This window comes from Leguminivora glycinivorella, chromosome 2 (genome assembly GCF_023078275.1).
Source record: "Leguminivora glycinivorella isolate SPB_JAAS2020 chromosome 2, LegGlyc_1.1, whole genome shotgun sequence".
In the NCBI taxonomy this organism is placed as follows: domain Eukaryota; kingdom Metazoa; phylum Arthropoda; class Insecta; order Lepidoptera; family Tortricidae; genus Leguminivora; species Leguminivora glycinivorella.
Genome location: NC_062972.1, coordinates 23745006 through 23770874, shown reverse-complemented (window position 1 = coordinate 23770874; position 25869 = coordinate 23745006). Strand labels below are relative to the sequence as shown.

The following is a 25869-nucleotide window of genomic DNA, read 5'->3' as shown; positions in this document are numbered from 1 at the left end:
TTTAGAATAACAATCGTTTTGCCAATTTTAGCATAACAATAACTGTTTGTATAGATAATTTGTATCAAGAAATTTCGTGAACTGTCGCGACGCGACCTACATTTTTTGCACCTAAATATTTTACCAACAGAAATGAAATGGCCTAAAGCAAAAACGGCCGGAATATGAAATAAAGTGAAACACAAATAGGTAACTTTATTCATAAGACATATAAATCAATGCTTTAAATTGCGGGCCAGAGCACCTATGCCATTTCAAGAATACCTACTACCTACTTTTCAGATTTTTTTTATTTGGCACACAATTGTTAATCTAGAAAAGGAAACGTCAATTAAAGAGTTCATTTTCCATTATTTGTGTACGAAGTGGCCGGGCATGAGCATAAGTAATACAATAATTTTAAATTAGTTACTGAAGTGCTCGGGCCCAAACAGACGGTTCATGGTAATGATGGTGCAAGAGGCTGATGGAGTAGAGACCGTGGGGAGAGTCACGCCCAGCAGGGATGCCAAAAATGTCGGTGTGATGATATCAAGGGACCAGCTGGATAAAATTGGATAGAATGAACCCAGAATAGAACAGAATGGCAAAAAATTAAGGAGGCCCACATATTTAAGATCGTCGCTTAGCACTCATAGTACAAGCTTTGCTTAGTTTGAGGCTAAGTTGATCTGTGTAAGGTGTCCCCAATATTTATTTATTTTATTTATTGAAAAAGGCTAAAAAGAAGAAAGAAGAAGAAAATTAGTTAGAGGTACTTGTACGCATGCGTCGACTTATACCCCGTAACGGTCATTATAGATCATCACTTAATTAGTTCAACTCAGCAATTGTGGAATGCTCGCCTCTCTACCGCGATCATCAATTATTCTATTTCATTCATGAATTGTTACCACATCATTTCTGAGAGGCTATCAAGCCTAATTTCAGAGGTAAATTGTGATGAGCCGATTGTACATGTGCATCACTTTATTAAGGCCGGGTTTACACACTGATTGTTAAGTGCGAGTTCGTTTCTTTGCTGACAAATGCATGTATAATTCAATCAATTTGTCCTCGCTTCGAAGTTTGTGTGGAAGAGATAGCTCTTCAGCTATACCGTCATTACAAGAGATAACTCAACAATCTCCATTCAGTTGGTTTTAGACCATTTTCACTCCTAACACAGAATAATCATAGAGACTCATAGCCAAAGGGTTCATACAAACGCTACAGGAGCGAAAATGCTAAAGTGGAAAGGAGCAACCCCTTTCAATTTGGGTTTTTAGTTTAATATACTAGAGTTATCAACTAGTTGTCGAGAAAAAAAATGTCCATTCAGAACAACTCAGTTAAAAGATACTCGACTGTTTCCTCCTTCAAAACTTAATCAATCGTAACGAAATTTGAGAATCTGAATAACAATGAAATAATTTGTGTTTAATTTTTTTGGCGAATTGTTACCAATTTTGAATACCACACACCACACCTTTTTTTACCATAATCAATAAGGCCATTTTCGAAATTTTTTGATGGGCTCTAGCGTCTTTAAAAATCAGAATAACAAAAAAATCAAAACGGTCCGACTCAGATAAAAATAATATTTAATAATATGTGATGAAAAAATCTTTGCTCTATCTTCAAAAACCAGGGAGGAAATTGTCGAGAGCGTTTGTATGGAGAATTGACTCCTCCTGTATCGTCTTAATTGAAAAGACACTCCCTAGTTAAAATATAAAGTTATGATAGGAAATAGGTGTAGCCATATGTATACAAGATAGCAAAAGCTAACACAATGAGTTTTTATTAGTTTGCTTTGGCGTGTATCTGTTATCTTATTTGATTAGCTGCAATGTTTTTCGTTTGTACCTACAGTTTCCAATACATATTGATGACGGCTACATAAAAAACCGGCCAAGAGCGTGTCGGGCCACGCTCAGTGTAGGGTTCCGTAGTTTTCCGTATTTTTCTCAAAAACTACTAAACCTATCAAGTTGAAAACAATTTTCCTAGAAAGTCTTTATAAAGTTCTACTTTTGTGGTTTTTTTCATATTTTTTAAACTTATGGTTCAAAAGTTAGAGGGGGGGGGGGGGGACACACACTTTTTTTTCCTTTAGGAGCGATTATTTCCGAAAATATTAATATTATCAAAAAACTATTTTAATAGACCCTTATTCATTTTTAAATACCTATCCAACAATATATCACACATTGGGGTTGGAATAAAAAAAACAGTCCCCACTTTACATGTAGGGGGTTACCCTAACAAAACATTTTTTTTTCTACTTTTTATTTTACCACTTTGTCGGCGTGATTGATATACATATTGGTACCAAATTTCAGCTTTCTAGTGCTAACGGTCACTGAGATTATCCGCGGACGGACGGACGGACGGACGGACAGACAGACATGGCGAAACTAGTTGACTACGGAACCCTAAAAATGGCACTCTGTTTAGTCCGTCAGTTAGATAGTTAGAAAATACAAAGATATAGAGCATCAAAGTTCCAGAGTGGGGGCTTGTGACGTCACTTCTTAGTAAAAATTGTACCTAGGCGTGACGTCACGCGAAACTTCAACGCACTGTACCGTCGTCATTTTTCGTTTACGAGAAAAAAGAAAACCGGCCAAGAGCGTGTCGGGCCACGCTCAGTGTAGGGTTCCGTAGTTTTTCGTATTTTTCTCAAAAACTACTGAACCTATCAAGTTCAAAACAATTTTCCTAGAAAGTCTTTATAAAGTTCTACTTTTGTGATTTTTTTCATATTTTTTAAACATATGGTTCAAAAGTTAGAGGGGGGGGACGCACTTTTTTTCCTTTAGGAGCGATTATTTCCGAAAATATTAATATTATCAAAAAACGATCTTAGTAAACCTTTATTCATTTTTAAATACCTATCCAACAATATATCACACGTTGGGGTTGGAATGAAAAAAATATCAGCCCTCACTTTACATGTAGGGGGGGTACCCTAATAAAACATGTTTTTCCATTTTTTATTTTTGCACTTTGTTGGCGTGATTGATATACATATTGGTACCAAATTTCAGCTTTCTAGTGCTTACGGTTACTAAGATTATCCGCGGACGGACGGACGGACGGACAGACAGACATGGCGAAACTATAAGGGTTCCTAGTTGACTACGGAACCCTAAAAATACGTGTCTAATATTCTTTGATAATCTAATTGACTGACTAATTAGTTTTTAGTCGTCTCGCCTATTGTATAAAAACGTATATCTATTGTATTGGTATACCTATAGCTTTAATACACGCGGAAAAAATATTGGAAATTTACTAGTAACTATATGACAAAGGTAAGATAAAATGTGGTATGACGTACCTACTGGACCAAGGCTAAAACTTGCAGGAAATAGGAAAATTCTCATACTGTTGCTCTCATCCTCTGCAATATAAACTATGTTAGTCTTACCATTACCACATCTAAGTAACCTTACTTCAGATAGGTTACTTACGTTCTATCGTAAGTAATTACTGTCATGATATGAATAAATGAATTATATTCTATTCTATTATTCTGCAATCAGTTCAATCGATTGAGGTAAATGAAAATCAGCGCAACGATATAGATTTCTTCTTTCTGTCCGGTCTCTATCATTAAGGACTTATTTTTGCAATTTCATGATCACGTAAACATTCATTTATATTTAATACGTTCTACATCATAAAACTGCATAACGATATTGAAAGTATCTATATTACCTAGGTACTTTTACATTTTTTATGACGATGATGCTTTAGCAAATGCTTAATCAATTTTAGCAAATGTCTTTAAATTAACACTTTAATTTCGCAGGCGATTGGGCATTAAGTCAAACTATCGACCTACATAACAAGGCAAGCATCTAAACTACTTGAAGTTCAACGGGTTAACGGTGTCCGCTTCGCAGCATTAAAGGGCCTTTAACACGGGCCTTTGAACGAAAAAAGAATAGCAGAGCCAGATAACTTAAAGGTGTGATCAGACTATGCGCCACACGTATGCTCGTAGTTCGTTATAGCAGCGTTTTCACAATATCAGATCCGATATCGGATGTAGCATTTACGTACATGTATTATTAATATGTCCTAATATAATTAAAGGCGCCATCTCTTATCGAGTGCGGATTGGCAAAGCCTGGAAAGTCTCGCTGATATCGATATGAAGGTGAGGACTTTCAATGACATATTGCTTAGGACCTATGACAAACACGCACCGTTGAAGCCCACACGCGTTAAGCACTTCCCTGCTCCGTGGCTCACACCGGAAATTAAGCTGCTGATGGCGAAGCGAGATCGTGCTCGTGTGAAGTTCCGACAAACTCCTTCTGACAGTAATCGTGAAAAGTATTTATCATTACGTAACCGCTGCCAAGGTCTGTAGAGAGTCAAAGCGTCGGTACATACACCAATCTATTGAGGAGTGTCCTCCTGATAAGTTGTGGAAATTTTTAAAAACACTTGGAGTGGGTAAAACTCAATCGTTTGGTTCTAATTTCCTAGATATAAATGGCCTTAACATTTTTTTCAGTACTTCGCCGGTTATTCTTGATCCTATAGTTAAATGTTCCACTTTATCACTTCTTGCGGGTACCACTAATAACTTTAATTCAGTCCCCTTTGTAATCGGCCTTATCACCCCACAAGAAACACTTAAAATTCTGAAATCTATTAAAACGAAAGCCGTCGGTGACGATAACCTCAGTGTGGACATGCTTATGCTTGCGGCAGATTTCATTTCACCCATCATCTCCAACATCATCAATTTCTCCTTATCCACTGGAACATTTCCAGCATCCTGGAAGTATGCCCATGTCATCCCTCTTCCGAAAACTTCAAATCCTGCTTCTTTCTCCCAATACCGTCCTATCTCTATTCTCCCTGTATTATCCAAAATTATTGAACATTATGTGAACCGTCGTCTCCTATCTTATCTTAATCAAAATTCACTTTTTAATCCCCTCCAATCAGGATTTCGCCCCGGGCATAGCACAGTTACTGCTTTGGTTAAAGTCACCGACGATATTCGTTTCAATATAGAATCCAAAAAACTTACTGTCCTTGTACTCCTTGATTTCAGTAGCGCCTTCAACACGGTAGACTTCGACATCCTTTTAGGTATATTGAGGAGCCTTAACATTTCCGAAACTTCTTTAGCCTGGTTTCGTAATTATCTTTATGGCAGACGCCAGCGTGTGAGAGTGGATGACAATATGTCCAACTGGTGCGAGCTTTCCGCCGGTGTTCCGCAAGGTGGGATCCTTTCACCACTCTTATTTTCAATTTTTATTAATGGTATCACCACCGCGCTTACGTCTTCGTATCATCTTTATGCAGACGACCTACAGATCTATGCAGCGGCCTGTATAGACGATATTTCCTCATTGATTGCTCAGGTTAATTGTGACTTAGAGTCGATACGGGATTGGGCGAGTAAATTTGGCCTTAAGATTAATGCTCAGAAGTCACAGGCAATTGTCATTGGTAGCCCTTACTATGTGGGCAGGCTCTCAGACATGGTGATACCTGACATTTTGTTTGATGGGACTACTATCCCCCTTTCCTCTACTGTCCGAAATTTGGGTATCACCATGGATCAGACGCTTTCTTGGGCTCCTCACGTTACTCAAGTGAGTAAAAATATCTTTGGCTCCCTCCACTCTCTACGGCGACTGCAGAATTTCCTTCCTTTTCATACTAAGGTTACTCTTGCTCGTTCTCTTTTGCTTCCTCTTATTGACTATGGTGACGTTGCGTTTGTAGATCTTACCGAGGAATTGCTGGACAAACTGGAACGGTTGCAGAATGTCTGTATCAGGTATATATTTGGCCTCCGCAAATACGATCACATCTCTGAGTTTCGTTCCCGGCTTGGGTGGTTACCGATCCGCCGACGTAGAGATGTGCGTGTCCTGTCGTTGCTGTACAACGTACTCTATAACCCCTGTTCGCCAACTTACCTATCTGAGAGATTTAACTATCTGGCTGAAGGCAGTGAACACCGCTTACGTTCAAGCACTAATCTTACGCTTGCCATTCCGACAAATAATACACGTACATATGCAAAGTCTTTCACGGTGCGCGCGGTGAAATTGTGGAATGAACTGCCCCGGTCTCTCAAACAGTCTCAGTCTGTGGCATCACTCAAGACTAATTTGAAGAAGCTTTGGCTTTCCAACCAAGCGTGATCTGGTTATGTGTATTCCTTCTGAACCTACTCCTATTTGAGTACATATTTCTTGCGATATTCATATTTATGTATATATATATTTATATATCGTATTTTATTTGTGTATTCGTGTATGTAGTTTATTTCATAATATTATTTAGTATTTATGTAGTTTATTTACTTGTGGACATTATTTTGGTTTATTTCTGACCTTTATTGTACTTCTGTAAGTTTGTCTATCTTGCCTACTTTAATGTTCCTCTCATCTAATCTAAGGTTAGCTGGAAGAGATCCCTTATAGGGATAAGTTCGCCTTTGTACCTCTGTTCCTGTAAACTGTATATGAATCTGTTGTACACAATAAAGTGATTACTACTACTACTACTACTACATTTACCTTTGACATCTTTCCTACATCCGATATCCGATCGGATAATGTGAAAACGCTCTAAGGCGTATAGGAGAAATGTGTGGGTTATATGATTCGATTGTCCAAGCCAACCAAAATAATTTGGTGTTTTGACATTTACGGTCGGTGGTACCAAACCGTCTTTTACCGAAGAAGCGTTCGCAATTATTTTGTATCGTCTCTCGACTTCTGCTGCGTGATGTGCCTACTAACTGTGGTCGATACAACTGTCTTTAATCGCAACAAATATTTTCTACACATAACGTATTCGTATACGTTAGTGTACAAGTACCCTAAACTTTCAGTTTCAATGATCGCGTGTTTAATAGAATCTACGAACGCTCAGAAACATTATACTATATACGCGTGCAACATACGGCGCCAAGAAAATGTTTTTATACAACTTTGGTGACAAATATGCTTATGCTTTTAACCGACTAATGTAGCATAAATGGACAGGCATTTAGATCGTAAATACTCTTGTATAAAAAATATACATGTTTATATTATGTTGTTGATACTTACTGAGATTGATAATATGTATCTAACACAGAAATTCGCTCATATATATATGACTGAGAGTTGCTAGCAACATTTTTGAATCTTTAAATAAAGTTGAGTGTAGTGATTTTTTTGGTTAAATTATTTTTACAACTAGGGAACATATAAAATTATTTTATTGAATGTTTCAATTCAATCTGTTCATTCTCTAATAAATAAATAAAAATAATATTTTTACAAGTAAATAAATAAATAAAAATATATATATATTATCTGTTTCAATTTCAATTTATTATTTCTACAAAATAAGGTTCATACTTAGTTAGTTATCAACTAATATATTTGAAAATATTGTAGAGGTATCTTTGGTACTTAGATTAATAAAATACTTTACTTTATGTATATGAGATGTCATAATAAAACTGTGTATAAGCTAACCGAAGAAAACTTCATGCACAGTTCAAAAATTGTTAGCAAAACTGTCAGGTTAAAAGTTCTGCATATTGGAATTTGCAAACTAGTAGAAGCAGAAAGTTCGAACAAGAGAAACATGGTAGAGAAAATGCTTCTAAAAATTTTATCTTCGTATTGCTAAATTAAATTCTATCAAGTTTAGTCCAACTTGCTTAGAATGCTTGGGTAGAACCGTACTGTACGTGTTTACTAAGTACATAATGTTCTCTTTTGGATTCACTGAAGCGAAATATTAGCAGCGTTCAATAATTAATATGCTTGTAAACTATACAAAGTGTAAGCATATATACGGGCGATAAATTAAAACAGACATACAAATTAAGTGACCTATATCTATGACCCAACATAAAGTGTTGATTTCGTCACTTACAATTATTTATAGGTTATTTGTAGGGGCATTGGGGCTCAGAGGCTCGCTCCTTTTTCAAAGAGTTAGGGCGTCGTTTGCGGGAGAGGGGCTGCGATCCTCGTTCTGGGTCGTATCTGGTCCAAGTTTCCATTGCCGTCCAGCGGGGTAATGCAGCGGGAATAATGGGGACTTTTGAGCCAGGTACGATCCAGGGAGGAATTTTAGTTTTAGTAACGTGTATGATCTACCTGATTTGTATTGATAACCCTTTTGACATAAATTACATAATATAACATACTTTGACGAAGCCTGCGCTGTGGATGTATTTTGTAAAGTGCTGTGTAACATGTTTTTTTTATTTAGGAATGCAATAAAATAATTACTATTTATAGGTTTATACTCAGCAACATTTACTAGTGTAATTCCCGAAAAGTTTGTACATTTGGATCACATCTCCGATTTTGATGAAAATTGGTAGGCTGATAGAGTCCATGATGCTGAGCAAGATTCACGAGGTTTCCTAAAATGTTCCAGGTAATTTATATGAAACTTTCCTTTTTCGTTACCGAAATGTATAGAAATCTGGTAACAAAAAAGGAAGGTTTCATACAAACTACCTGGGACATTTTGGGAAACCTAGTGGATCTTGCTCAGCATCATGGACTCTGTGAGCCTAAGGTAAAATACCCCATAATGGACGGTGATGTCATTATGGACAAAAAAACACAAATCCTTAAAAATAAGTATCTAAAATACGTTTCTAAAAACTGACGGCTATTTTTTATTTTATTTTTTATTTTTATTTCAAATATGTTACACAGTATGACAGTAAAAACCAAAGCACTGAGTAACTAAAAATACATAAGAGCATAAAAAATACCTAGGCTATGTACCATAAACTAGAGTTGTAGAGCTGTTTAATTTTGAAGTTTCAATTAATTCGGTTATTTCTGAAGGATTTGGAGACAAGATAAAATTCACCAGTTTACTGAAAAAAATATCAAGACGAATTCTTAGTAATGTTGCTAAGAGAGATGAGTTCATGTATAAAATAATAAAAAAATAACGCACGGTGTAATCTTGAATGCGTTTTACTTACTGCATTAAGCATGAGATAAGGTATAAAACATACTAGTTTGTTGCTCCAAAGATATAAAGAAATGATGTTATTTTGCAAGTGTCCATTACTGGACCCGAAAAACTGCCTACCTCCTATGATAGCCTAAGAACGGTGCGATATTTTTGAAAATAATTCTACAACAGTAGTTTTTTTTTCATATACAGCGTTTAATCGCAATTTAAAAAACCTATATTTTCGAATCCACCAATAGTTTGGAATGGAAGATATTAAAAAAAACTACGCCCAAAAAATAAGCGTTTTCTATCAGCAAAATACCTCACAGTAATTTAATGGTGGACACATGTAAAAAAAAATCAGTTTTAAGGTTTACAACCCGAAGCCACCTAAATATATGACGGGAAATAAGACTTTTTTTAATGATATAGAATTTTTTAATTTTTTCTAACGTGCTCTAGAGCAAATATAACAACAGATATTTTTAAGCAGAAATGAATAGCACATAATATTTCAGATATTTAGCATATAAAAACCACCAATATATTTATATGGAAATAAAAAAATCTAAATATTTGACCGGGCAAATTAGGAACAGATAATAGTACGAGGTTGACTTTTACTGTCCCTATTTAACAATATTAACAGCATGATAATCCACCCAATAAGTTTGACCTTTATTTAATACTTTAATTTAATAATATATTTACATTTTTTGCGTGGTTTGGTTTGGACCTTAGTGTCTTACATTTAGGAATCCATATGGCAAACCACTACGCCAGTGGAGCTGGGCCGAGAGTAGGTGATGAGCCGTGTCGCATGCTTTTTATTCTGTTCTTCTATTACACATTAACGTAAATGAGGAGGCACACTGACATTTTACCCCGCCAGGCGGCGCCTATGCAAGAGTCTAGGCATGTCACTGTCATTCATATGTGAGAGAGAGAAAAAAACATAATTATCAGCTTCTCGCTCTCACGTCTCACGGACTAATAGGGTGGCGCCATCTGTCGTATCCTTTGAGTGTTCCTCCTCATTACATGCCTATTTCTACATAAGTAATATTTTAGGTAGATTAAAAACAGACGTTTCCCACCGATAATAAAGTCCAAAGTAATTTAAAAAATTACATATTTATTTTAGGCATGCGATTTGACAGTCGTCGAAAAGAGTATATACTTGTCAGTACATACATCTATCTCACGTTTTTCTCTTCTACCATTTGACAGATCTCCGTCATCTTGTGAAATGTATTCTTCCATTCTTCAGAATCGTTGAAGCAACGCTTGTTACAAACACGCGAAAGCTATGCAAAGTCTAATTTCGACCCATATATCACGGCCAGGTATAGCCCCGGCGATTATCGTTAGACTTACAAGCCACAGGTCACGGGTTCAAATCTCAGTCGTCGCATACGTAGGTCGTAGATATTAGAGCTTTTTTAATTCATTTTTTGTGTGTTTTATTTATATTATAAGTTGATAAGTACAAGCTACTGCAATGACATTAAATACAAGGACGCACAATTCATAACAAAAATGTTTTAAAAATCTGGGTCTAAATTCCATTTATAACATTCTTGTTGATGCTAATAACGTTAACTTCTTATCTGCTTAGGAAAAAAATCGTTCATGCCATAACCAACTTAGTGTATAAAGACCTAAGTATCAAAATTGCAAATGGAACTGCGACACACTAAAAACTCTTTATCAAAATACCTTTTGTCATAATATGCTCAAATGACTTACTCGTAAATGTCAAAATGAATTGCGAACGAATATTGAACGAATGGAGCCGCTACCAATATATAATAAGTATGTAGGTATTAGATATTTCCAATTTATTCCATAAATAGAAATACCTAAAAAAGGCCGCAATTTTACTTCTTCATTACATAAACTTTAAAAATACCCTAGGTACTGTATCATCTTTATCTTGGTCACTTGTACTACGTTTATTACAATAAATGTATGTAATGTATGTATGTGTAAATTTCCTGACATGTCATATCTTGTTGTCACAAAGAAAAATTTACAGGGCTTCCAAGAATCTCGAGCTGGAAGGATACAAATTAAAATATTTTCTATGAAAATAATTAAATTCGACAGCAGACAACCCAAAGGTTAATCGGATTTATTTATTATAGGCATTTGTTTTAAATTAAATACCAGTGGCTCTGATCTGATAGTGGGATATTCTTTAAAATTTATTTTCAAAAGGAGATTTAATGTTGGTAATGCCATCCAAATAATATTAGAAGTGTCTACGCGAGTGTCCGAATTTAATTATAGGATAGCACATATTGAAAGTACTGTAATATGGGTACAAAAGCCTGCCTATTGAAATATAAAATACATAGCAAAAAGTATAGAAAGAACCTACTACTTTTCGACTTTTTATTTACACTACATACCGACCATACAACTGACTCTAATTAATCTTGGTTTTCAAAAGTGTAAAAATGTAGACCTAAGTGCGTTTTGCATTATCCGATCCGATATCGGATGTCGGACCGATATCCCATACATTACAGGCGGAATCTTGGATTCATCTATTGATATCCTTCCGACATCCGTTATCGGATCGGATAATGTGAAAACGGTCTAATAGCGACTCAATTAGTTTTTGTTCCTTAACGGTCATTAATTTGAACTAATAAAATTATTTATTTAAATCTATACAATTACAACGAGTATTATAATGTATTATACATTCATTTTGTAATGTAATCCAACGAAATAACTTATAGAAATATATTCTACCCTTTTTGCTTGTTTTCCGATTACTATTGAGCCAATTTTTCATTGAGTCATACCATGGACTTTCAATAGGGACTGAGCTCACACTTTTTTTGCCATAATAAATTGAACTTTATCACCGGTGCAGAAAAACGTTCTTATTAGGATAGTAAAAGTGTATCCACATGAGAGGGTCAAAGTTGGGGCTGGTGTCCCTCTCGCACGTGTGACCAGTGTTAAAGAGATTACTATAGTAGTAGTGTTTTTACCTGTATGATAACTAAGTTAATAAACTTCTTAAATGATTTTTGTATTATATCGAGGCAAGGATATTAATACCTTGTAGCGAATTGGTAAGTCATTATTATGAAGCCATTAAACCAAAGATTTGCGCAATTAAAAAACCTTTAATTCGGTATTAGTAGATTTGGTAGTAACTTTGAATATTGACTGGTATCCCCAAATAATGACAGTGATGACGTCATTCAAATAATTTTGACAGTGGCAATAAGTGCGAGAGGGACACCAGCCCCAACTTTACCCTCTCATGTGGACACAATTTTTGGCCTAACAACTCAATCTAGCTTAATAATATATAAATCTATGAGTCATACCGGACAACTGTCACTGTACATTTGTAATCCTTATTACAAGGGCATAACGTCTAGCGATCGTTAGTTAAGACAGAGTATTGCGGTTGCGGGGAGGAACGATGTTGAACCTTAGGTTACCTTCAATCAATACTAATACTGAAATACAGTTTTCGACCTTATTGCATTACATGTGTCTAATAACATTTTAAAATGGCTAGGGAATTAAATATCTTGACTGTACCTAAATTACTCACAGCATTAAATAAAATGTTATATACAACAAAAAAAAATATTTTAAATAAAGGGGGAAAAAAGGCGGTAAAAGAAAAATAAAATAAAAATAAAAACCAAAAAAAGTTAATTTCGACTGCCGGGGATCGAACCCACGACATCAGGATCGTCCGTCATTTTAAGTTACGCTAGTACAACCTGAGCTATTTAAGAGATAGTAGTGGCGACGAAATATATTATTATACCATGATGTAATGAAAATGCGGTTGAACACATGAGTCACTTTTGAAATAATGCAGGAAATTACATCGTCAATGGTAGAGAGTTTGTAGGTAAGAAGAATATGAAAATACTTATTTCAGTACGTACGTATGTGGTTTTAGCGCTTCTTGGCGAGCATTTAAAGGTGGATTAATTTTTATTCTTCTTTATTATGATCCTAACGAAAAGTCTGTTCCAATTTTTTTGCTTATGTAATTTTTGCCGTGAATGTTATTCCGAGCTAGTAAAATATTGAACATCCGTCTTGTTTTTGGGGTGGTTTCAGTTTTCATAGTGTTTCAACACATAATGTATATACAAAACAACCATAACTTCACTTGTCCTTTTATTGCTTGTGTCATAACTGATTTAATTAGTCCGCTTTTTGCTACTACGAAGTATCATTCATAAAAATAGGTGGTTTCTTAATGTGTTATAAAGGTCATAAACTAAAGTAGTCGAATTTAAAACAAAAGTCCTGATTCCATTTTCGCCTGATTTTTAGTGAATTAAAATAATATTTTTTTTATTCTATTATACGTTTTTTGTCACAAATTTTGGTGGCTTAACTAAAAAAACTATTTCAAATTACCAAACTTAATTTTTGGTGACATAAAAAGTACTGTTATAGAATTAAGTTATTTTCCCAGTAGTAGCAAGACCGGATGGTTCCTAGGCTATGATGGACAAGGAACAATTTACAAAACCAAAATTTACAAGAAACAATCCTATGTTAAAATAACCCAAACTAATTGTATTTATGGTGTATAAAATTGACTCATTGCGTATCAGTTGGCTTTAAAAGTAAAATTTTAAACTTATTTCACTGTCCATAATGGGGGATCCATTACTGGAGAACTGCCGTCCATAATTGGAGAAAAAACACCTAGTTTTGATTTGTTAACTATGAAGAAACCAATAGGAATATCTATTCTGCAATACGCTTGAAATGTAGAAGAAGGACAGGACATTCAAGATATAACACGCTTGGCGGTAGAATTTTTACATTTATCAGTGAAATATCAAAAACTGGCGAATTTTTTTCTTAAACTGTCCATGATTGGGTTCGTCACCTTACCAATTTTTATCAAATTCGGAGACGTGATCCAAATGTACAAACTTTTCGGGAATTGCTGTAATAATCGTCTCTCTCATACATTTTATTGATCGGATACTGGCATTCTCTATGGGATGGTTCTTTATGTAATGTTCTTAATGGTCTCTTTTGATTACTTTTTACTAGTACATACATACCTTGATAATGAAACATTATTTTCATAGATTTAATACATCAATCGACTCCCACTAATTAAAACTCTGCAGTAAAAACGTTGATATTCAATATTAAAATCAATTAACACAAATTTTGAAATGGATTAATAAATACGTCCTTTGATAAATGGTACATAATTATTTTAATCATCACCGGTTCGCGACATGATTACCTACTCAATATCATAATTAGAGCCCATTATTGTTTCTAAAATGTGTAGGTAACTAAATCAGAGCGTATCACTTCAGCATGGGGGAAATGATGAAAATAAATCACTTCATCCTTTGTCAGCCATCAAAGGTCTTAAATTATACATACATAGATAGTTCGTCGTTTATTTATTGTTTGCGTAACAGAGGCCTGGGTGCTAACAAATTCGGAACAGCGATAGAAAGCTACGATAAAGAAATTAGCATGAGCTATTGTGAAATTGGCTAGGTACCCTGGATACCCGGCTGCTCCCGGTCATTTCCAGGTTTCCAGGTGTAATGAGCATGTTGGGCATCTTTGCGCTTGGGATGACGCGAGGTGGGATTTTTGTTGATTGTGTTGTATTTTAGTTTTTGAAAAGGTTCATTGGTAATAATTCAGTATTATTTAGTCTTGAAAGCGATGGAAACATCCAGGCACCTGTTTGTTTATTAACGTAACGGCAATTTCCGTGGTAACAAATCTCTTAAAGCCAAATTTCTTCTAATATGAATATGATTATGAATAAAAAGGCCTTTGAGTTCGAGTAAAATCACCACATGGCCTTAATGAGCGCTCGCGCGCTTAATTATTAGAAAACCATCCAAAACAATCACTTTTCAGTTTTTGATCTCGAACGGTATTCGATTTTGATCTCTCGTGACCTGTCGACTTAGTATTGGAATTAGGACGTAAATAAAAGTAGCAGTAGAAAGTATAGTTTCAGTTAAGTCGTGGGTGTTTTTAGTGCTTAATCTAATGCGCTTCGATTGTTCCATTGAAATGTAAATTTCTAATGATTTTCTGTTTTGGTTACTTTCGATTTGATTCAATAATGATGACTTTTAAGTTATCCGCTAGTCAAAATGACCACTTGGATGACTTAGCTGTAAACATTGAGGGATCGGAGACACTTCATATGATTATTAGATAATTTTGCTGACTTGGACAATCTGCATATACGGTTTGATGATTAAATCATCCTCTCATGGCAGTCATGCTGAAGTGTTCTTCAGTCCTACTTGTGTGAAAGTCATTAAATTAAAAGTCATTAATTTAAATTTTAAAATTATACATAATTATAATATATCGATACCTTTGGGTTCAATTGGCGTAAAGGACAAAATGCAGGTTTTCAGGAGAAGCAAAAAACAACTTTTTTTTTAGAAAAATGTTTATATCTTTTTTGTTTTTTGACCTATATTTGTGACGTATATAGAAATATATGTAGATTTTTAGTATCCTTCACCTAGTGTAGCAACCGTAGTGATAAACTAAACGGTTTAGAAGTTAGATGGTTGTAAAGGACACGTCAAAATGCTATGGACGTCCTTTACACCCACGATTTTTTTGAACAATTAGAGTTGATAGGGTCGTAAATGACGGTCTTAGATGATTTTTATACGAATTCGGGGCGTAAATGTAACCGGAATGGTACAAATGGCAACTGTTTTTAGCTTAGTTTACAATTGAGAAACTTGAAAAATGTATCAAAACTTAGTTAATATGGCATAGAATAGCCACATTAGTGTTACAGTGTATATTTATCTAAATATTTAGCAGAGACAAAGAACAAGACTATTTTATATCCAGTTTTGCAATAAAGAAACAACATTTGCTTAAAAACTATCTAGTATTTTGGAAAGTTATTATTTTAGTACTCGCCGTTGTCTCAACTCTCAATAAGTTACGCATTCAGTATTTAATTCTAGCAGGGAAACGCTTTCGTAGTTTAAGTAAATATAAAAACACTAATGGTAATCACGTAAACTTTAATCAGCAACTGTGAACAGTAGACTATATTAATACGACAGTAATTTTAAGTATAAAGTAGAAAGAAGTTCTAAGAATAACTAAGAGTTAAGTACCAATTTATAAACGCAAGTTAAGACGCGTATACAAACTGTGACCAACTAATAAATAATAGTAACTGTAGTCAAGACTACCTACTATGTTGATGCATATTTTTGATAATTTTAAAACAGAAGATTGTTATTTAGTCTTTAACCTGTTAAGTAAGAATAATCTTAATTATGAGTTCAATCCTAGAAATATTATAGTCAATGCTTTAAGTACCTGTGGGTACATAGCCAAGTCACCAAACGCTAACGCTCATTCGCTAGCGAAACGCACCTGTTATTGTCGCACTAAATGTTAGTATAGTCTACTTGAATTGAACTGTTAAAGTTTACTGGCGGCGTAGCTGAATGGCAATCGTCGACGCCAGACGCCGACAAAAATGCAGTCTGGTTCAATACGCAAGAGCGATAAAGCTATAGCTATAGCTACGAAAAAAAAATAAAGCTACGAAATAGATATTATCGTGAGCGTTTGCGCATACGTTGTGGGTACGTACCCTGATTACCATAGTGTTTTTTTTAAATTACCTACATCTCGTCGCAGTATAATAATACTACGAAAGCGTTTCCCCGCTAGAATTAAAGGCTGAATGCGTAACCTACTGACTATCCAACAGCGGCGAATACTAAAAAAATAACTTTGAGCTTGTTGTCAAAGTATTAGTAGATCGTTTTTAAGCAAATATTGTTTCTTTATTACAAAACTGGATATAAAATAGTCTTGTTCTTTTTTGTTTCTAAGATAGCTTAGATAAATAATACACTGCATTAAACTAATGTCTATTCTATGCCATATTAAGTACGTTTTGACACATTTTTCCAGTTTTTAATTGTAAACTTAGCACAACATTTGTACCATTTCGGTTACAATTACGCCCCGGTTTTGTATAAAAATCATCTAAGACCGTCATTTACGACCCTATCAAATCATGGGTGTAAAGGACGTTAATAGCTTTTGACGTGTCCTTTACAACCATCTATCTTCTAAATCGTTTAGTTTATCACTACGGTTGTTACACTAGGTTAAAGATACTCGTAATCTGCATATTTTTCTTATACACGTCACAAATATAGGCCAAAAAAACAAAAAAGTGGGTTTATCTTTCTCTTGGAAACCTGAATTATATGTCCTTTACGACAATTGAACCCAATGATATCGATTACAGTTGCGGATAAAATATTTTTAGTGCTGGTCGTAAAGGACGAAGAAAAAAAACTTGTCCTTTACGCCCAACTTTACCACACTCCTATAGAAAGTGATCCTTAAAAAGTAAGGGCTTAAAGGGCAATAATATATATCAAGGTGACTTACGACTATATTTTTATTTGTAGATTTCCTTTACGACACAAATAATAATTTATAATTAATGACTTGATATTTACGCCCCTTCAGAAAAGCTATTTTTGCAAGTCCATAGTAGAAAATCTTGGTCGTAAAGGCAACTTTTTAAGAGATATCGAAATTTTAACTACACAGATCGATAGCGCTTGAAATTCTGAACAAAACTGTATATATAACTCATTTTCGCCAAAATGTCCTTTACGCCAATTGAACCCAGAGGTATCGATATGCAATCAAATGAAGTTCCCATCGCTGTACCAAAACTACGTAGGTACTTACCTACGTTGGAAAGACGTCAAAATAAAGTAATTAGAAATAGATCACAAAACAAAAATGGGGAATCGGAATAATTGTAATGAACGTTGTGCAGTAGGTAGGTACCTACCTACCTACAACTATGAATTTTTCTTACCTCTGATGATGTAGTTTAATGGAAATAATAATTAGAATGTTAGTTTCATTAATTTTGATGACCTGTCATGACACGATCGTGATTCAATGTGAATTTGCATCCATTTTCCAATCGGCTTGCTCATACTGTCAACGTGTGATGTATCGAAAGAATTTATGAATGTACCTACCTCTAGGTATGATCTTTACAATAAAAAATGTACTATTAGGTAATTTGTGACTATTCCCGTTCTTTTTTGATAATTCATAATTAAAAATAATAATCTCTATAACATAAAAACGGCACGTGGAGGGTAAGGAGAAGGAGGAATGCCGAAATAGAGAAGTTGATGGTCGGTGGCGAAGCGAATATCATTGGCGTTACTAAATCTCACAGACTTCGTTTCGTTGGTTCGGTCACCTACAAGAATGGGAGACGATCGGGCTATTAAAAGGGCTTAAGGTGGTTTTCCACCGGCAGGGCGTGAATGGGCAGAGCGGGGAGGGAATTGAAATTTGTATGGCAAATTTTCAATTCTCGCCCAGTGCGTTTTCAGTGGAAATTGTAAAGATTGACTAGGATGTGCGGGACTTTAATTGAGATATTTGTTAGTGTAAAAATGATCTGTAATTCTTCCGATTTAAAGTATAAATGAACTCTGATGGTCGTTTTCCACCGGCAGGGCGAGACGAAAAGTGGCTTAGCGTGGAGAGGAGTGGATTGACGTGGATGTGCGGGACGTGAATTGAGATATTTGTTAATGTAAAAATTAACCGTATTGCTTCCTATTTAGACTATTAATGGCATTTTTTAGTGGAAAAGGGTCCGGGCGATTTCAATTCCCTCCCCGCTCTGCCCATTCACGCCCTGCCGGTGGAAAACCACCTTTATCTGGGAACTGGTGGCCGCCCGGCGGGTCGGCCGCGATACCGATGGGGAGACATTGTGGTGGCGCAATATTGGGATAAGTGGCGCGCTCTCATTTTGGAGCCACATTAGTTTATTAGTTAACCTCTATAAACTGTTGTAAGTAAGATAACATTGTATATACCGCTACCGCTATCGCATTGGTATCGCCATTAAAACCGCAGCGAAACTTAACCATCTATTGTCGTGCTAAAGTCGAAGGTAACGAAATTTCAGCACAATAAAATTTGCTTAACGACTTCGTGAGTTTACGATTAATTGTCAAAAGAAATGTCAATTACAACAGATCTTTTAAAATGCTGTGTCTTTGTAATCAAGGCTTTTATTTCACACGGCCACCTGACATTTAGTTGAGGTCTCAATTTATATTGACGTTCATTAAAATTGTTACATAAAGGTCAGGTCAAAATGTAGCTTATGAAGTACTAAAGTGCACAGGACTTGTAAGAGACACATAATTTCACCATAACACAGTTATTATTACTAAGAAAATAAATACAATTGTAAAGCATTACACTGCACTGTAATCATAGAAAAATAAATTATATAAAATGATAAGTAAATTATTACGGTCTGGTACAACTCTCTTAATAACATATTTTGTTCATAACCACAATGATGTGATCAATTTGATATATATTAATATGTCGTCTATCAGTAGAATTAATGAAATATTATTATAAAAAACCGGCCAAGAGCGTGTCGGGCCACGCTCAGTGTAGGGTTCCGTAGTTTTCCGTATTTTTCTCAAAAACTACTGAACCTATCAAGTTCAAAACAATTTTCCTAGAAAGTCTTTATAAAGTTCTACTTTTGTGATTTTTTTCATATTTTTTAAACATATGGTTCAAAAGTCAGAGGGGGGGGGGACGCACTTTTTTTTCCTTTAGGAGCGATTATTTCCGAAAATATTAATATTATCAAAAAACGATCTTAGTAAACCCTTATTAATTTTTAAATACCTATCCAACAATATATCACACGTTGGGGTTGGAATGAAAAAAAAAATATCAGCCCCCACTTTACATGTAGGGGGGGGTACCCTAAAAAAACATTTTTTTCCATTTTTTATTTTTGCACTTTGTTGGCGTGATTGATATACATATTGGTACCAAATTTCAGCTTTCTAGTGCTTACGGTTACTGAGATTATCCGCGGACGGACGGACGGACGGACAGACAGACATGGCGAAACTATAAGGGTTCCTAGTTGACTACGGAACCCTAAAAACTAGGTTATTTAGATTGACGCTCAATAGGCGTTCATAAACAAATTAAGTACATTGTTCAAAATATATAACTGAGATATATTGTATCCACTACGAGAAAAGAAAACGCGCCAAACCTGTTTTTGATGGATTCAAAATATACCCGATCTATATACAATGTGTGTAGATTAGTTGGTACAATATATGCACATTACTATTGAATAGTTATGTATACATATATTATGTAGTTATCTCCAAGGCAACAAAGATGCAAATAGCTTCAGACCTTCCTCCATTTGAAAGGTGGAACAATGTATACATATTTAAGATACTACACTGCCACTCGCCATTGCCTATAATTGGAGACGTGACATCTTCAGTAATGAGTAAATGAGGTAATGCGCTACATTTAATGGTGCGCATTAGGTTTACCTATACTCGTGTGAAGAATATTAGGTAGAAAAGTGTCAAAGTAGAAATATGAATAAATGTTTAGCATGAAGGACACCGAAAGAAAAAACAACCAGTTTTCATGTTCGTTCAACAAGTTTTTTGGTTAAAATAGCGTCTACGTGCTCTTTGATTTAAACAACAAGTTAGATTTTGTTAAGTGTACACTCTACAAGTTACTCGTCATTTGAATCAACAAGTCGATTTTATAAAAGCTTCATGACACAGTCATATTGTTTAAAACATAATATGTTTGGCTGATTCAATCAAATATCTTTTAACAAACAAATTCGACATATATCATCAATAGGTATTGTGATTTATTCCGTTTACTAAAATAAATTTGTTTCCAACGAATAAGCCCGCAACAAGTCGAACTTGTTAAATTCACAATGCAAATTTATCTCAGTGTACCTAGATAATATATTAAGGTAACATTAGCTTGGTAATAAAATTAATTTGACTTCGGCATCTTTTTTTATACAATGGTTCCAATCTCTCCGTGCTAATAGAGCATATCCATATTTTTATGAGCTCTGAATTTCATTAACATTGAAAAGTAAGGTATTTGAAATTATTATGTGTACTTCGAATCGCTCCATCGAATCTACAGTACAGTCGAGTTCATAAATATGTGTACATTGTTTCACCTAATTGCAACGAGCTAAGGTGAAGAAATGTACACATATTTATGAGCTCGACTGTACCTATTCCGGATAAGCATACCTATACGAGTATGTATACAGAACAAAATTATAATTTTAGGTACAAAAATGATAATTTTGTCCTAAATGTTACGCGAGTGCACTTTAAATAAGCAATAAGTAAGTATGTAGGTACGTCATCAAGCCCTGGCAAATATTGACTGTTGTGTTTATATAACAATACGTAAGACATCATGAAAAATTGTTGCACACAATTGTTTTGGTGATGTTTGGTAGATAGATAGAATCTTTTATAAAATATAAGCAATAAAACGTTTCAGTTTAAGAACGCGCATACACTAAACCACACATAGATGGCGCCAAAAAAAGTCTTCAGTGTTACTTTCGAGCTATAAATCTATGTCAAAATTAACACTTTAACGCCATCTACAAGTGTAATGGAAAGCTACAAGACATTTTTTTTGTGGCGCCATCTATGTGTGGTGTAGTATGCGTTTTCTTAGCCGGCATATGGGATGGTATAAAATTGTTCACCAAACAATGCATGTCGTTGTGGATTTACTTTTTTTTTCACCATATAGGCATGGTAAAGGATCTATTGATTGTTCAGGGTGCGTAGACAAGATGCAAAATGATCATGTTTCGTATCGTAGTTCTCTCCTCTCACTATCGCTCTTTCGTATATTGGTGCGACAGTGCCAGTTGTTTGATTCTCATGAGAAATAGCATTTATTCCAAGTGAATAAAAGTTAAATGGACTTTCAGAAATAATTTCAGGACTTGAGTATCTTGGGATACGGTGATCATGAAGCATAAAATACTATGTTACGGCATGGCTAAGATATGCGATGTCTAACATTCTCATAAACACCAAGGCCGGAGCTAACAGACTGTATAACTAGGTGTTTAAGATAAACATGTTGGTATTTCTTTTCTTTTAAACAATGGAAGTATTCAGATGTCTATATATATATACATTCTATAATCTTAGTTGAAACGAACATGTGTAATAAGTACAGTTAACATCAATATTCGGTGATGCTGATGTAACAACTATCATTGCTGCAAAGGAATTTACCGTCCAGGAATGTTTTATTTTTAATAGGTAGACGTTATTTTGCTTACATTAGTATTTTGCAATAAATGTAACAGCCCAAAAAAGGTGTTTTTTTAAAGACATTTCACGTGTATTCTGTTCCTTCAGTTACGGTTCTTGCTAAGTATACCTATTTAAAAATGTTTTTGGTTTTCACAATATTCGATCCGATGTAGGATGTACGATGGATGTCAAAGGCAGTCAGGGGGTAATGTATAGAATATTGGTCCTAACATAGTGAAAACGCACTAATGCTTTGTAGTAATACCTGTAGATATAACCAGATACAAATTGATGAATTAATGAACTAAATACACCGGTAGGTACCTAGATATAGAAGTTTTATTAATGCTGAAAATTGTGGCATTCGATAAATTATGACAAAAAATTTATAAATTCAAAAAAAGAGCTGTCAGTTTCACGTCTATTGGCGTAGGCCAGTGGGGCAATGAAGAAATATTGTTAACGTTAGCTTATGTTTAGTTTTTATACATGTTTCATAAGAAGATACCTGCTGACACCGGTCATTTAACTATGGAAAGGTCAAGAAGCATTAACGTATATTTATGTACCTAAATTATAAGTACATTTTTCATTTCAATGTATTTACGTTAGGATAAAGTGCCAATATTAGTGGGAACATCATTCATGATCTCACGTTTTGATTTTGATCTTTAGAGAGATAAAGTGTGCAGCTGGCGACCTCTTGCGAACTTCTCCAGATTCATTATCATCATTTTCATCGGGTAATTAGGAAGCAGATTTTGATTAAATTATCTAGGCAATTCATAGTAAAGCCTTTAAATTGTTAATGGCGAGTTAAGTTCATACATTGTTCATTCATATATATAAATAAGTATCAAACTATAACTCAGTAAATATACCTACGCTTTGGATAAAGGTATTGATAAGGATACAATATACTTAAATCAGAGTTTATTATGAACAGTGATTAGAGATCGATAACGCTTATGAAACTCCAAACGTAGTTTAATTTCTGTTTACGTATTACATTTTGTTGAGAAGTTTATTTACATATTGTACTTATCTGCTATTACTTTTTGAAGACGGTAAGTTTATTTAGGTAAGTACATGCATATTTTATCCGCTATGAAAGGTTTAAATTACTGGAAAAAACAAGATCGACGCTACCAAAAATTCTATTGTGAAAAAAACACTACTCTTCAAATAAAAGGAACGGTATTTGTAAAAGGATTTCAAAATGCTCGTTCAAACAAAGTGAAGATTCTCGCCGTAATGGAAAGGTTCAAAGCAAAAAGAAAAACGAAGTAAGAACTAAGCTTACCTTGTTATTTAATGACCGCACATTTTTCTCAATACGTCACACTTTTCTGGTACACACAATAACAATCGTCTAGCCTGGCCGTCTAGTCCCGAACTGTCACGTTACCGGTTTACGGTAATTTATTTACGAAGCTGAGATCAGAACGCGACGCCGCGCTTTGGATCAGCGGTAAATCGTAGTTAGTAACCGAGTGCGCGCCCGCCGCGTACTCATGTTAGAGCGCAAATGACCGCCGCTGCAAGAAGCAATACAATCGCTGTGACGTTACACAAAATGAAATTAAAAATGGAAAGAAATCCGAAGAAGCTCTAGTACAGAGAGAACCCATAGATGCGTATAGGTATCTAACATGTCACTCGTAAACCCGGAGAAAGTCTCAGACGTGCCTAGTCATCCACACCGATTTGAAAGTGTAAGTTGTTCCGTATTTACGAAACCCGATAATGAATGGTCCCGCGGCATACAATAAAACCGTCCAATATGGTCCAGTTCATCTTGAACTCGTCTAGTTACGGATAACAACTTCCTAAACTTTGCGTAACCTGTCATAGTACCTATTTAACACTTGAATTCTATATTATGATCATTTACGCAATCTTAATATCAAGAGAACGCCTTTTGTCAGTTACGTCAGTTCTTGTACATTATTTCCCAAATGAAATAGGTAGGTATAGCATTATTTGAGTCTCAATTATTATATTTCACGTAGCTTATAAAATATTACCCTCACTTAACTTATATTGACCTCATAAAACAAAATTGTGTCGGATATGCAAAGTAAGCGGTATTTTATAGCGGCGGTAAAAATGCAGAAATTGGCTCCAAAGAGATATCGTGTAAAATAAGTGCTTTCTGCCTAAATGGTGGTAGTATTTATTACAAATGCATTTTGATAGTACGATATTTATGAAGACAACTATTTAAGTAGGTACCTAAGTTTACTTCATACGAAAAGCACGGAAAAAGTAAACAATATGTAGATAATTTATGAACATTTTGTACTTGCAATGAATGAGATATAAAATAAACACAGGCACATGGCTTAAACAGTAGGTAGATACGAACCATTATCGAATCATAAAAATATTTTGAAATGTTTGTAATTTAATTGTATGCATTGTGCCTCGTTTTATACACAAACAATTGTTTGAAGAAGCCGGTCGTTAACCTCCAGTTCCAGAAAGAGTAACAAACAACATTAATTTCATAAGTTGTACGAGCGTATTCATAGTTAAAGCCAGCTACTGAAATAAAATAACATGGTGATGTGAAAGAGCGGTGTGTGGTTTCATTACATTAGGACATTTAGAACGTTGCCAGACCAATTACAGTTGAACACCTCAGGAGTTGCATGACTTGCATGCGTATATTTTTATTTAATATCACATACGCTTGTCTTACGCGGTGGGCTAGACTACTCTACACAATCAAAATGATTATTGGACATAACTATATTAACGCGATGGCCACATATCCCGTCCGATGTAAATAAAGCCAAAAACAAAGCTTAAATACAAGGGATGCGGATTTTTTAATAATGTTGATAAGAAGCGGCTATCGGATCTTCTCACAACCACCACGACCTATAAAGAAGTCGATCGAAGTTGTTTCATATCCGTAAGTCATGGTATTTATAATATGTATTATAATTACATATACAGCTAATTTTGTTTAATTTGCGGCAAATTACAAGTTGTTTCCTTGCGATTCATATACTTATTCTTAATGTCATTGCCTTTTACACGAATGGCACAAAAACTGCGTAAAATTCTCGACAAAGCGCATTTTTCACACTAAAAACCTTCACATAGTTGCCGCCGCGGGGTTACCATTTGTCGCCAGGCCGGAGCGAGTGGAGTGTTAATAATTCGTATCAATCTAGCCCACAGACCACCTCGACTAGTAGACGGAACATTCAAGCCAACTCATGCCCACATACTCGTATGTTCTAACGTAGGAATTTAGTATGGGAACGCATCTGCTTGATCCAGTTGTGTCAACGACTCAAGGTTTACAACCAGCACTCGAATATTTTTAGAATATTTATAGAAAAATAGTTTTAAGGTTAAACCCTTATTGTAATAGTGTAAGATGCTACTCGATTGCGCTGCTCAAATCGTGGTACAGTCACCGGCATAAATAAGTGATGATTTCTGTACCTAGTCACATTACCGTCTTGTTTGAAATGTCATACGAAGTTGTCAAATGATTAAAAGCGACAAGGTACAGAAATCATCACTTATTTTTGCCGGTGACTGTCCTTTACCAGTAAAATGGTACCTGTCTGACCACGAGCTCTTTGTAAGCGCTTCAGAACGCGGTGTCTATAATCTGTGCTCGTATCAATCTAACCGCATGTTTTGCATACCGGATCGCGTGGCT

The 25869-nt window shown here is 35.0% G+C and overlaps 1 protein-coding gene across 1 annotated transcript in view; it reads right to left on the bottom strand.

Annotated features, from left to right (window-relative positions):
* The window catches only part of LOC125237247, a 48537-nt gene extending 24852 nt beyond the window's left edge, over window positions 1–23685 (bottom strand). Inside the window, exon 1 of the mRNA XM_048144275.1 lies at window positions 23488–23685. The gene's annotated coding sequence lies outside the window, so the exon portion shown is untranslated. The remainder of the gene's footprint in view (window positions 1–23487) is intronic.
* Between the last annotated feature and the right edge of the window lie 2184 nt (window positions 23686–25869).